The sequence below is a fragment of the Megalobrama amblycephala genome, linkage group LG12 (assembly GCF_018812025.1).
Source record: "Megalobrama amblycephala isolate DHTTF-2021 linkage group LG12, ASM1881202v1, whole genome shotgun sequence".
NCBI classification, from domain to species: Eukaryota; Metazoa; Chordata; class Actinopteri; order Cypriniformes; family Xenocyprididae; genus Megalobrama; species Megalobrama amblycephala.
The window spans coordinates 26,507,234-26,519,162 of NC_063055.1; the positions used below are offsets into that span (position 1 = coordinate 26,507,234).

An 11,929-nucleotide genomic window follows, 5' to 3' on the forward strand; every position below is an offset into this window, starting at 1 on the left:
CTGATACGCGCCATGCCTCAAGTGCTGGGCTTTGCAGGATCAAAGTAAAATCTATTTTGTTTATTCCCTTGAATATTTAATTTCAGACAAGTTTAGGACCGTTTCATCCAAAACCATGCTGAGATGTTTTTATGGTGAGGCCATAAACAACACATTACATAACAAACCAACATTTAGTTTGAATCATTAATAACCTGTCTAGGAACTATAATCGAGCAAGTGATAAAGTTGTCTTCGCAAACCTCACAGCCTATATTTTAGTAATGCATGGGTAATTTCGCGCTGACATATTCAAATCTTGTGTTGAAAGCATGTGCTTTTGTGTGGTATGCATGACTTGTGTGCACATGGCTAGAAAATGATTTCAGAATGCAAATTACAGAAACAGAGCTCTGCTAAATTGTTTGGTCGGCATCCATGAGAATGTTAAAAGCGTAAATTGCACATTTGGCACCAACATGGAAAACATTATAACGTACATCTAAAGTAGCGCTCGCAGCTATTTACTAAATCAAACATTCTGAGGAGGCTTCAATGCATTCAGCATGTCCAGCAAAGAAAAACCGAACAGCCCAGCTGAGGATTCAGGCCTGACTCATGTAGATCACATTGTACACATTTCATATACCTTTCCATCTCCCACTTCAGCCATTCTGCATCAACAAAACTCATTATACACAAAAGGGTGAAGAGCATGCATGCAAAAAGTCCTTAATGATGGTCCAACATAAAATATGGTATACTTAGACTTGGAGTCCAATCACTCTTTTTAATAGCTTCATAGCAGTCTGAAAATAAAGTATTCATGAAGATTGAGGAAGATGATCCGACGAACTTCAATTTAATTGGCGCAAATTAAAACAATCCATCTTTCTGTGGCTGTCCATCTCTCTGCCAGCTCCTCTTCACTGCTCATCTTGCACCTTGATTACAATTATCTTTTAATGGCAAAACTTGTCAGGCAGTTTTCTCCCTCTTTGCTGATTTACACCTGCTCGGCACAATATAGATTTAGAGATATAACTCATGTTTAAGTGTTCATTTCTGACTACTTGTCTCTCAGGCCCTCAGCGTTCTCACACCATGACCAATGAATTTCCATGACTTTTCTGTATTTTTTCTCTCCATTTGTTAGTGATTGGATAAGGATTTCTAAAAATCATTTGGTAACACTTTGCGATAAAGTACTAATTGTTAAAATTAATTGTTAATCCTAACATTAACACTGAACAATTCTTAATCCACATTTTCACAGATTTTAGGTTAGGTTAAAGTTAATTTCTACTAGGGCTGCACGATTAATCGGACGATTAAAAAAAAAAAACCATTGAAATCGTGCTTAAACGATTTGGCTTGGCGGTTATTTTTTTATGCACAGCTTGTCAATGAAGTATGGCTCCAAATGCTAATCCATCTGAAAGCACTGCAAGTTTGAATCGCTTATAATGTACATTTAAAAAAGCAACACGCGTCAAACATCTTTCCAGACATGAGAAGCATTTATTAACATCTTGTCCAACAAAAGACAACATTTAATAGCATGTTTTTACTCCAAACTCAATTCATAACGACAGTTGACCGTCCTTCTTACACTGAATAAGGCAATCGTGTGTTTATTAGTCATGTTTAATCAATCAAAGCGTTTCAATCTTCTGTTTATTCAGCTGCAGCGATAGTATGGGATTTAGCAAGGCATATTTGCAGTTTCTGTGCAAGAACGCCCTCTGGTTTTCAGATGGAGAAGCATTTACTACTGATGACAGAGCCGCACAGCTCTGACAAGCTGCGCATAAAATAATCGCAGCCTTTGCCAAATTGCATGCGATAAAATTGCAATAAATCTTGCAGTCCTAATTTCTACATATACTATACATTTTTAATATTTCTAATGAAATTACTAGAAAATTACAATAAATAAAAAGTATATATTCAAGTATAACAATATTCAAGTATAGCATTAATCTATTTTGAATGAACAATTAACAATAATATATTTATAAATTAACTTTAACTTTGAATAATAAATGTTTTTTAAAAATGCTGTAATATCATACAATGCTTTAATTAACTCAGCTTAAAATGAGTGCCGAGTCATCCTGCTAAACCTTGATCAAAAAAAAAAAAAGTGTCATTTCAAATCTTAGAGTCTGAACTTTACAATGAATGTATGTTTGATTAACAAGTAGTGCTGAGTTATTTGCTAAAAAACAAATAATAAATAAATTTAAAAATTAGGTAGGAGAGGCTGTGCTGTATCGTGAATAAAGTCAGAAAACGGCTACCACACAATACAGATATTAAAGCCAAAAACGTGTAACAATGCAACTTTCATGAAGTAAACTCTTACTAAAAGCTTTCCTTCCGCTGGATAAAATAGTCCCTGTGCCGTGAACAGCAACAGAATTTACATTTTTACGCCACTAGATGGCGGCAAAGACTGTCTTTATGAGTGTGTCAGTCAGTAGAGAAGACTTTTACACTGAAAAGACCTGAATTGTTGTGAACACGGAACAAGACGCAACTGACAAATGCTTTGACTAGCGCTGTCTCTCATGGGAAAACCCCTTAACTGTTAAAAGGACAAGATAATACATCAGACATTTAAACAGATTTTTTTATTGTGTACATAGGCCTTAGGACTGACCTGAAGGAAAATGCTAATCTGAATGCAGATAATAAACTCGTTCACTTGATCTCTTTCTCACAGTACTCTTCTACATAATACAGTAAGCTTCAATTAACAATATCAATTGAGAACATACAGTTTACGTTGCTAAGAGTGGTTGCTAAGGGAGTTGTGTAGTGATACACAGAACTGTTGGCTGAAGCGGTTATATAGCCGTGTTTCATCGTGAATAAAACATGTAAAAAATGTCATCTTTTTTTTATCTAAAAATGTAAAATGTTTTCTATCAAACGATACCTACCTTTTGACTCTCCTTGCTATAGTTTTGGAGTTATGAGTCTTTACTTTTGTGTATGTCACTCAGAAAAAAAGACACACCCTAAAATGCCTTCAGGACTTGAGGGGTTAAAGCCTTGTTGTAAAGTCTTACACATTATTTTATAGAGATTGTACTAAAAAAAAGCTATTTCTATCTTATGACACATTTTATAACATAAATACACTAACATATAGAAATGTATATGACTTTTCCAGAGTTAATTTTCCAGGCCTGGAAATCACAATGTTAAAATTCCCTCATATATTTAGGTGTTCCATGACCGTCGGGACCCTGAGCCCTGCTGTACAGATTTATCAGTGACATAATTGGTTAAGGCATTTTCTCCTCTGTGTTTTTATCACAGAGGAGTCATTGATGCATGTACACTCAGGATGAAGTCCTTGTGGACTAAGACCACAGCAACAGATGAGCAAATAAAGTGCATGTGCAGTGGTGTTTTCTGCAGTGTCCGATAATCTACCCAGGCAATTAGGAAGAAAGATGACATTTTGACTTTTAATTTGGGGACAATGTGGTGTGGTTATTCTCTGCTGATGACTCTTTCATGCTCTCTTGGCACCAGACTGAAGTGCTGAGATTGGACTTGCCACGAGCTAGACTCCTTATTTTACCATATAGCACCTTTTCATACTGTCTACTTGCTACTTTGCGCTGAGCTGTCACTTTTCCATACCAAAGTGCTTATTCTAAGTGATGCGAGATATGGAGATGGAGAACAAATGTGTCTCTGGGAGCAGCGGAAGATCAATAAGACATTGCGACTCACCTAAAAGGTAGTGGTATGGGGGGAGGACAAGGAACAAAAGAGCGATACTGATAGCATAAGCGGATTTGGGCAGAAATAAGTAGTAAACAAACACGAGGCAACCTTAACACAACATACATCTCCTGGCACACTTCATAACTGCTGTTTTTTTGAATGAGATGATATTATTGGGCCGTGGAATGATAACCTCTCCTCACAGTTCTCATCAGAACGTGTGTCTGGGAAATTGATGCTTGTTTTACGATTAGAGCAAGAGTATTGTTCGTGGAGAGGCATCAGCGGTGGGCCGTATTGCCTCAGCTCAGCAAGCAACTATAAAAGGCATCAAAGCAAACGGGAATGCAGCGCGTGAGACCATGTGCATCGCTCAATGAGCCATGCATGGCCAATTATTGTTGCCCGCCGATGAGGAAACACTGGACAAACTAGCGAGAGTGAGCCATTCCAGCATTGCATCCCACAATTGAGATGAATACATTTTTTCCCCCTCGGCTTTCCCCTTTTTACATCCGTTCTAATCGGCAGAAAAGGGCTTGGAAGAAAAGGGTGCAATTACCTTCAAGAGTCTTCAAGTAATCTTTGAGTTTCTCACTTGAACTCTTGCAAAAACAGCTTTTGTAAGTCAATTGAAATACAGACAAAATTCCATTACACTGTTGTAGCTTGCTAATCGCTTATAGTGTTTCATTTAAAGACCTTCAGGCATTTTAACGGTTTGAACAATTGTTATATTTAAAATATAAAATAGCCAGTCATATCACGGACACATGCACTTTCAGTGCCACCTTGAACTCAAACCAGATGTGAAGAGCAGAGAGAAATAATAAAGTAAATAGAAATGCAATTTTTTTCACCTCTAAAACAGTTCATTTTTTAAAGGGGTGGTTCAATGGTTTTTTTTTAGGCTTGATTGTGTTTTTGGGGCGCAGTTTAACATGTCTTAATGCTTCGTTTTTTTGAAAACATTGTATTTTTCATATACTTTATGTTTATTCTACACCTCTGTTTCCACTGTCATATGAACGGCTCGTTTGACTTCCTGCTTCTATGAAGCCACTCCCTCCGAAATACACAATGTGCTCAGATTGGTTAGCGGGCCCAGTGTATCCAGAGCCATCGTGATTCGCTGAAGCATCCGGAAACGCCACGCCCCTTACCATTTGTTACCGGTTATGTGCGCTTTGGTCATATTGTATGCTCAATTTGATTATATTGCTGTATCAAATTGAGCCCGAATCAGACCCAGATGAACAGCAATCCCAGCTTTAAAGGACGTTTATGAATGGTATTTCATTTCGTATTTGTGTCAAAGTGTTTAGATATGCTGTCACTGCTGTTTGTTAGCATTCAATATACAGTTTTATCCTGATTAAAGCTTTACTGTAGCCGAATACATGACTGAGTAGTCGCATTATTGTAAAGGTAGCGTTTACTTTACAGCACGAACAACTGTTTGTCTATGAACATAGACATTTGTTGGTGTTTGTTGGAGAAGTATGCGCTATAATACAGCTAACTGGCTAGCGAAGCAAAAACGAGTTGCTCTTTGTATATGTCTTTGATGCAACCAAAAAATAGCAACAGAACTATACATTTAAAAGACATGTACAAATAAAACGTGCAGTTTGAAGCCAATTTCTGCTTTTAAAGTGGGAACTGCTTCATCTTTCAGTAAAAGCCTTTGTGCAAATCCAGCATTGAGCTCGTGTAGATTCTGGAAGCTGTCTTCAGGCATCGCATCCAGTGTAGAAAATATCACAGATTATAATGGGTTCTTTTATCTTTTGACGCGTCGCGTCCGGTATACACAACTCTTCCTCATTCATTATGCTGCATGACATGGCCTCGCCCACTTTGTTATGTGTTCCCGGGGGCGTGTTTTGCAGGGTTTATGATGTCACCAACCCGGGAAGAAGCTTGTTGTAGTCCAAACCGGTCGTTTTTGTAGGCAATAAACTGCCATAACTTTAAAAGACAATATCTCCATTTGCATTGAACTTTCAGCGCTGTAACTTTGCAGATACTGTTTATGCTCAAGCAGCAACATTACACACTAACTAAAGTTAAAAAAGTGAAATCGCATTTAACCACCCCTTTAAATAAAATTGTGACTTTATTTCTCCTTGCGATTTCTCATCATCTAATTTTTTTTTATCATACTTATTTCTATATATCGCTCAATATAACTTTATATCTCAACATTATTTCTCTTTATTGTAACTTTTTCAGACAAAATTACAAGTTCATGTCTCACAAACACGGCTTTGTCTCATAATATGTGACAATTTGTCTCAATAAGACTTTATAACTCACAATTTGACCTTTTCTTGTCAATTTTACAATTGTTAATTTATTTTTTGTAATTGTGACTTTTTCTGACAATTGCAAATATCAATCTCAATGTGTTTTATTACTGTTCACAATTTCAACATTATATCTCTAAACAATTGCTATGTTTCCATCCACCTATTTTTAATGCGCATTTTGGGATATCATAAAAAAAAAACCCTCTGGATGGAAACACCAAGATGCGCATAAATTCTAAAAATGCGCAAGAAAACGTATGCTCTCAATTTAGGCGGATACATATTTCATCCGATAAGAAGAAATGGTGCATAAAATACAATGGAAACACATTAACTGAATAAATCCCTTGATCAGCAACAACCTGAGCCAAAGTCTGACATCAGAATGATTTGGTAAAATAACCTCCGAGAACTTTCTCAAATGATTGCATTCACAAACATCAAGCATCTAAATGCATGATAACATGACAACATTTTTTGAGTTTTGTCTACGCACTCTGAGACGCAAGTCATTTATGATGTAGGAAAACAAAGAGCCACAGTGACTTCCCAGATTGCAGCAACTTCCAGTTTAATAATTTGCACTAATAATTTGCAGATAATTTGCACTAATTTCTCAGGAAGTGATGATTTTGTTCTCTTGAACACATGGGATGGAAATGCTGCTTTATTCGCAAAAGTTTTATGTGATATTCCAATTTTGTGCAGAAATTAAAATCGCAACTTTGAATGGAAACTAGCATTGAAAAGCGTACATCCCACCCTCCCTGCAAATCGCCGTCTAAAGCCACGCCTCCTCTAAAACACATGAACGCGCACAGACAAGAAGCGAGATGACCAGAGACAATGTTATTGGATTACATCATGTGTCAATCACCAGTGAGAAACAGTACAGTGAGTAACAGTACTACAGGTAATAAACAAACAACTTTTTAAAAACAAATCGGATGCAGCAAATGGATATGTTGGACATTTCTAACATGACAGCTGATGAAAAATTAGCAGCATTGAGCACAAAATAAACCACATCACTGTCTTTATAACCAGAAAGGTGATAGTGTTTCAGCAAAAATACAATGTAAACTTTGTCAGAATATCAAGCGAAGGAACAACACAAAACTATCTTTTGTGCTAAGGACGGCATGCACAATACACAGGGACTCTGAGTGTTGGGGCTTGCCCCACTGAATGCAAGGGATAGTTCACCCAAAAATGAAAATTATCCCATGATTTACTCACCTTCAAGCCATTCTTGGTGTATATGACTATCTTCTTTCAGACGAACACAATCAGAGATATCCTTAGTCCTCCAAGATTTATAATGGTTGTGAATGGGGGGCTGCCCTTTGAAGTCAAAAATAATGCATCCATCCATACAAAAAAAGCTATCCATATGACTCCAGTGGGTTAATAAAGGCCTTCTGATGTGAAGGAATGCATTTTTGTAAGAAAAATATCTATATTTAAAACTTTTTAAATTCAAATAACTAGCTTCCGGCGGACGACCGTATGCAGAATGCACAAGTCGATTTGCGGAAGAAGAGTATCCTTTAACCTGACGCACAACGAAATGACGAACACGGAGACGCAGGGAATAGAGCAAAATAAATCAACGGTCACGGATTAAAGGTCTAAAACGATCATTTTTAAAGAGAAATTTCAGAGGATATAAGAGAAGAGGAGCTTAAATTTGTTGCCCAGCGCTATTTGTTTGAATCGCGAAAGGCATCTAAGCTTACAATACTCCTATATCCTGCGTCATACATCGCGTCAGAGGATTACTCGTTTGTCGTCTGCCAAGAGCTACTTATTTGAATTTATAAAGTTTTAAATATGGATATTTTTCTTACAAAAACAAATCGCTTTGCTTCAGAAGGCCTTTATTAACCTCCTGGGGTCGTATGGATTACTTTTTTTATGGGTGGATGCATTATTTTTTACTTCAAAACGCAGCCCCCCATTCACAATCATTATAACTTAAACCTTGGAGGACTAAATGTATATCCGACTGTGTTTGTCTGAAAGAAAATAGTCATATACACCTAGGATGGCTTGAGGGCGAGTAAATCATGGGATCATTTTCATTTTTGGGTAAACTATCCCTTTAACCACTTCAGCACTCTGATCAGGGAGTCATTAAATTTTCCACCATTTGGTTTCACCATATCCTGGTTATTTATTAGAGGTAACGTTAGTTTCTGCAATAAATAAATAAACAGTAGTAAATAGCTAAATATCAAACATAAATATCTATTACTGTTGTATAAATCAGCAAACTATTAATTAAACAATATAAGCAACCCTCTAAAGTGCGATTAGCAGAATAAGAACAAGGAAGTAAACAGAATAAACAACTTAAGGTACATTATACAGCGTCCTCATTATGATATTAAAGTATAACAAATATATATTATACAGAGTATGGTCAATATTAGCAAGATAAGCCGCGATGCTAGCGGCACTTTCACGTGCGTTTCACATGACGAACTAACAATCATAAAGGTCGCAAAACACCCGTGACTCACAGGCTGAATGTTAGAGATATTCTCAGCAGTATAAACATCCAGTATTACAAACATAAAGTCAGGAAATAAACTTACTTAGTCATCAATAACTTTTGTCCTGCACTCAGAAACGCTGCCCGGGTGGAAAATGCGTCATATTCTGACAGCTCCGTATGCGTAACGGAGAACGCGTCACTTACGCCAAAACCGCATCCACTAGAAATTGCGTAGTACGTACTTTCCATGTATTCATTATTTTACATAAGACAAACCCTTAACAGATATAGAACACAGCAGCAGATAATACTGAGGGGGGAAAAAAATAATAATAATGTAAAGAATTCACAACACTGAGGATATTTTCATTGAAGGAGGCAGACGTTTTACTCATTGTTAGACTCAGAAACAAATGGTCAAAACATCTGGTGGTGGTGGCCTTACGAATCCATGCACCAAAGCTGTGGATGTTTGCTCATAACTTCGGAAACATAAAAATAGTTCCTGATTAGATGCTGTGTGCTGCTGTCATTGAGTTAGTAAAGGTAGACTACACAAACTGCCTATGTTACATTACATGTTACAATCAAAACACATGAAAATCGAATCATACCATGCACCTACCTGTCCAAAAGAAATACTGCAACAATGGCATCATCTTTCAGACCCTTTGTCTCCCGCAGTTGTCTCCAGCATGGCAAAGCAATGCCGATATTAATTTAGGGTTTTAGCTCTTTTATGATCCAGCCTCTTTTTTTTTTCCTTTGTAGCCCTTTCTAAGACTGTCTTTGTTTTGGTCGATACTTTTCCAGTGCCACTTGTTGTCGGTTAAGAAGGAAAGTTAGGTTGTTGTCATTCTCATGCTGACTCCGCACAGCGTACAAGAAACACGCTGATGGCGTATGAAGCACAGTGGTATGCAAACACACGTTGACTGACAGGGAACAGATGCTATCATTTAGTTCGGACCGAACACAATGATTGAACAAACATTTTATGGTACTACACCTTCCACAGTCAATACATATACATATTTATAAAAATACATTTAGACCGCTTAACATAGTGATTGCTATCAGGATATGATGAGACTTTTAACCAGCATAACAAAAAATTCTTCTGAAGAGAATCACCTATTGCAGCTTCGCATACAAGTTTTCCAAACATTTCCAAAACCCCGAGCTGTAGACGTGGAGCTGTCGACAGACTGTCCCCTTTGTGTGGTAGGATTAAGGAATGGAGGTGCAGGAATTCGTCTCACCCTTGCTCTGTTGTATGAGTGATTATGACCCCCTCACGCTGACCCTCAGCCCCACGTTGGGCGCCATGATGATCTTTTTTTAAAGGCTGCACGGGGAGCTATGGGGAAATGGCTCTAGCGTTTTCCACTTCTGCCCCAAATAAACTATGATGTTCTCCATCCATCAGTAGGCTGGGTGGCACACTGACCTGTCATAAATTCACCCTGCAGGAAAAGGTGACAGGGCCCGAGCCAATCTTCATGAAAGAATTAAAAAATGGTACAGGACCCCTCCCCACCCCCTCTCTTCAGCCCACTCCAACCTATGCTCACCCTTTACCCCTTATAAAAAAGCCCTCTTCGAATCTATTCCCTCTTTCATCCTTCCCCGAGTGTCTCAGTGTCTCCCATCTCTTTTCTCCCTCAACCCCCCATTTTTCTCTCTCACCCAATACCTTTTCTCTCTCTCTCTCTCTCTCTCTCTCTCTCTCTCTCTCTGTCTCTGTCTTTTTCTCTCTCTCCCTCTTTCTCTCCATGGGTAAGCAGGTAATCATGAGCTGTCACAGAAAGGTGACCCATTAATGTGATGGATACGGTGTGAAAAACAAATGGTGTGAAACGTGTGGATTGCTGTCCTTACTGCACCTTGGCCTTTTGTTCTGTCATATCAATATCCACACAGGGCCTCATTACACTGCCGCACTACACAATGAGCGCCGCGCCAGGGTCAGGCTCCCAACGCCACGCTCCCGCTCGCTGCCTGCCACAGGCACCCGCGCTGTGGGCCTCCTCCTCCTCTGCTTTCCTCTTCCTCCTCCTCCTCCTCCTCCTCCTCCTCCTCCTCCCCTCAGGACCCACAGGTAAACAAGCAGCTCAAATCGCCAGTATTTTCAGCCTCGTGTTGTTTTGTTCATCGACTATTGTCGAGCAGTTTTGGAAAGGAGGAAGCGCCAGCGTTGCCAGCGTGTGCCGTCTGGAGACAATGGCAGTGGTGTTGGTGATAAGCAGATGCAAATGCTGGCTTTTGTTGATGGTCTCTGCTCTATTGTTTCTGGTTTTGTTGTCCAACTGAATTTCATTAACAGTGAAAACAGAGGATGTGCAGAGATACGCAGCTGGCATTGTGTAAGAATGCTTTGGGTAGAAGAAAGAGAAGGGGAGAAAGCTTAAATGACTGTTTTGTGACTAGTTTACTGAAAGCTACATTTTTATTGATGCAGCATTAAAAGAAGGTGATTGGATATATACTGCCTTACATACTGTCTTTTGTTTGAACAATAAAATATTTATTCACATAATTTAATCACATAATTACACTAACAATGGGTCTCATTCGCTGTACTGTGCAGACACATAAATGTGTGCAAACCTTTTTCCGCAAAAAGTTTACAATTATATTTTTTTCTAAATTTAGGATAAAATTTAAAACCGCGTTCACTCAAAAATCATTCATCTTGGCCTTTGAAACATGGAATATTTTAATCTGTTAATCTATATATAGTCTACAAGGACTTATTGTAAGGTCATTTCGTTTTTTCAAATTGAGTTACATTTCTAATAATTATTAATGTATTGAAAATAATGATAGTGATGGTGATAATAATAGTATTATTATTATTATTATATTAATAACTATTAGAAATGTAACTAAATTAATTATAATAATAATACACCATAATTTAACCACAAACACAAAATTCAAGGTTAGAACTTTGACCTTGTGGTAAAGTCGAGTCATGGTGCTCATGTTCCCATCCAATTTTTTTGGCAGCACTCTGCAGTCTCCTTCAATAAAATGTTCAATAATCCCCACCAAAATAATTTGAGGATCTGTTATTAAAGCATTTAAAATAAAAATGAGCCTGAACACATCTAAAGGTCAATATGAGAGAAAGAGAAACAGACAGATACTTAAGAGAGAATGGGAGAGAGCGGCAGAGAGCGCTAAGCTAACGGCTAACCTCTCCACAGTGCCATGTGGTCCAACGTTTATTAAAGGCAGAGGCTAATTTTCCAGCCAGGACCTGTGATCCACAAAGTACCTGCTAATCACCAATTAAGGAATATTATAGATTGCCCAGCATTGATTTTGAGGGCTGGATCCAGCCCCTGGGACACAGAAGAGGAGTGAGGGATATACTAGCGTCTGA

General features: G+C 38.1%; 1 long non-coding RNA gene across 1 annotated transcript in view; it reads right to left on the bottom strand.

The window, feature by feature from the left end:
• Nucleotides 1-8,731, bottom strand: part of LOC125280652 — a 57,607-nt gene extending 48,876 nt beyond the window's left edge. Inside the window, exon 1 of the long non-coding RNA XR_007187680.1 lies at nt 8,639-8,731. This is a non-coding gene — a long non-coding RNA (uncharacterized LOC125280652). The remainder of the gene's footprint in view (nt 1-8,638) is intronic.
• Nucleotides 8,732-11,929: the final 3,198 nt, after the last annotated feature.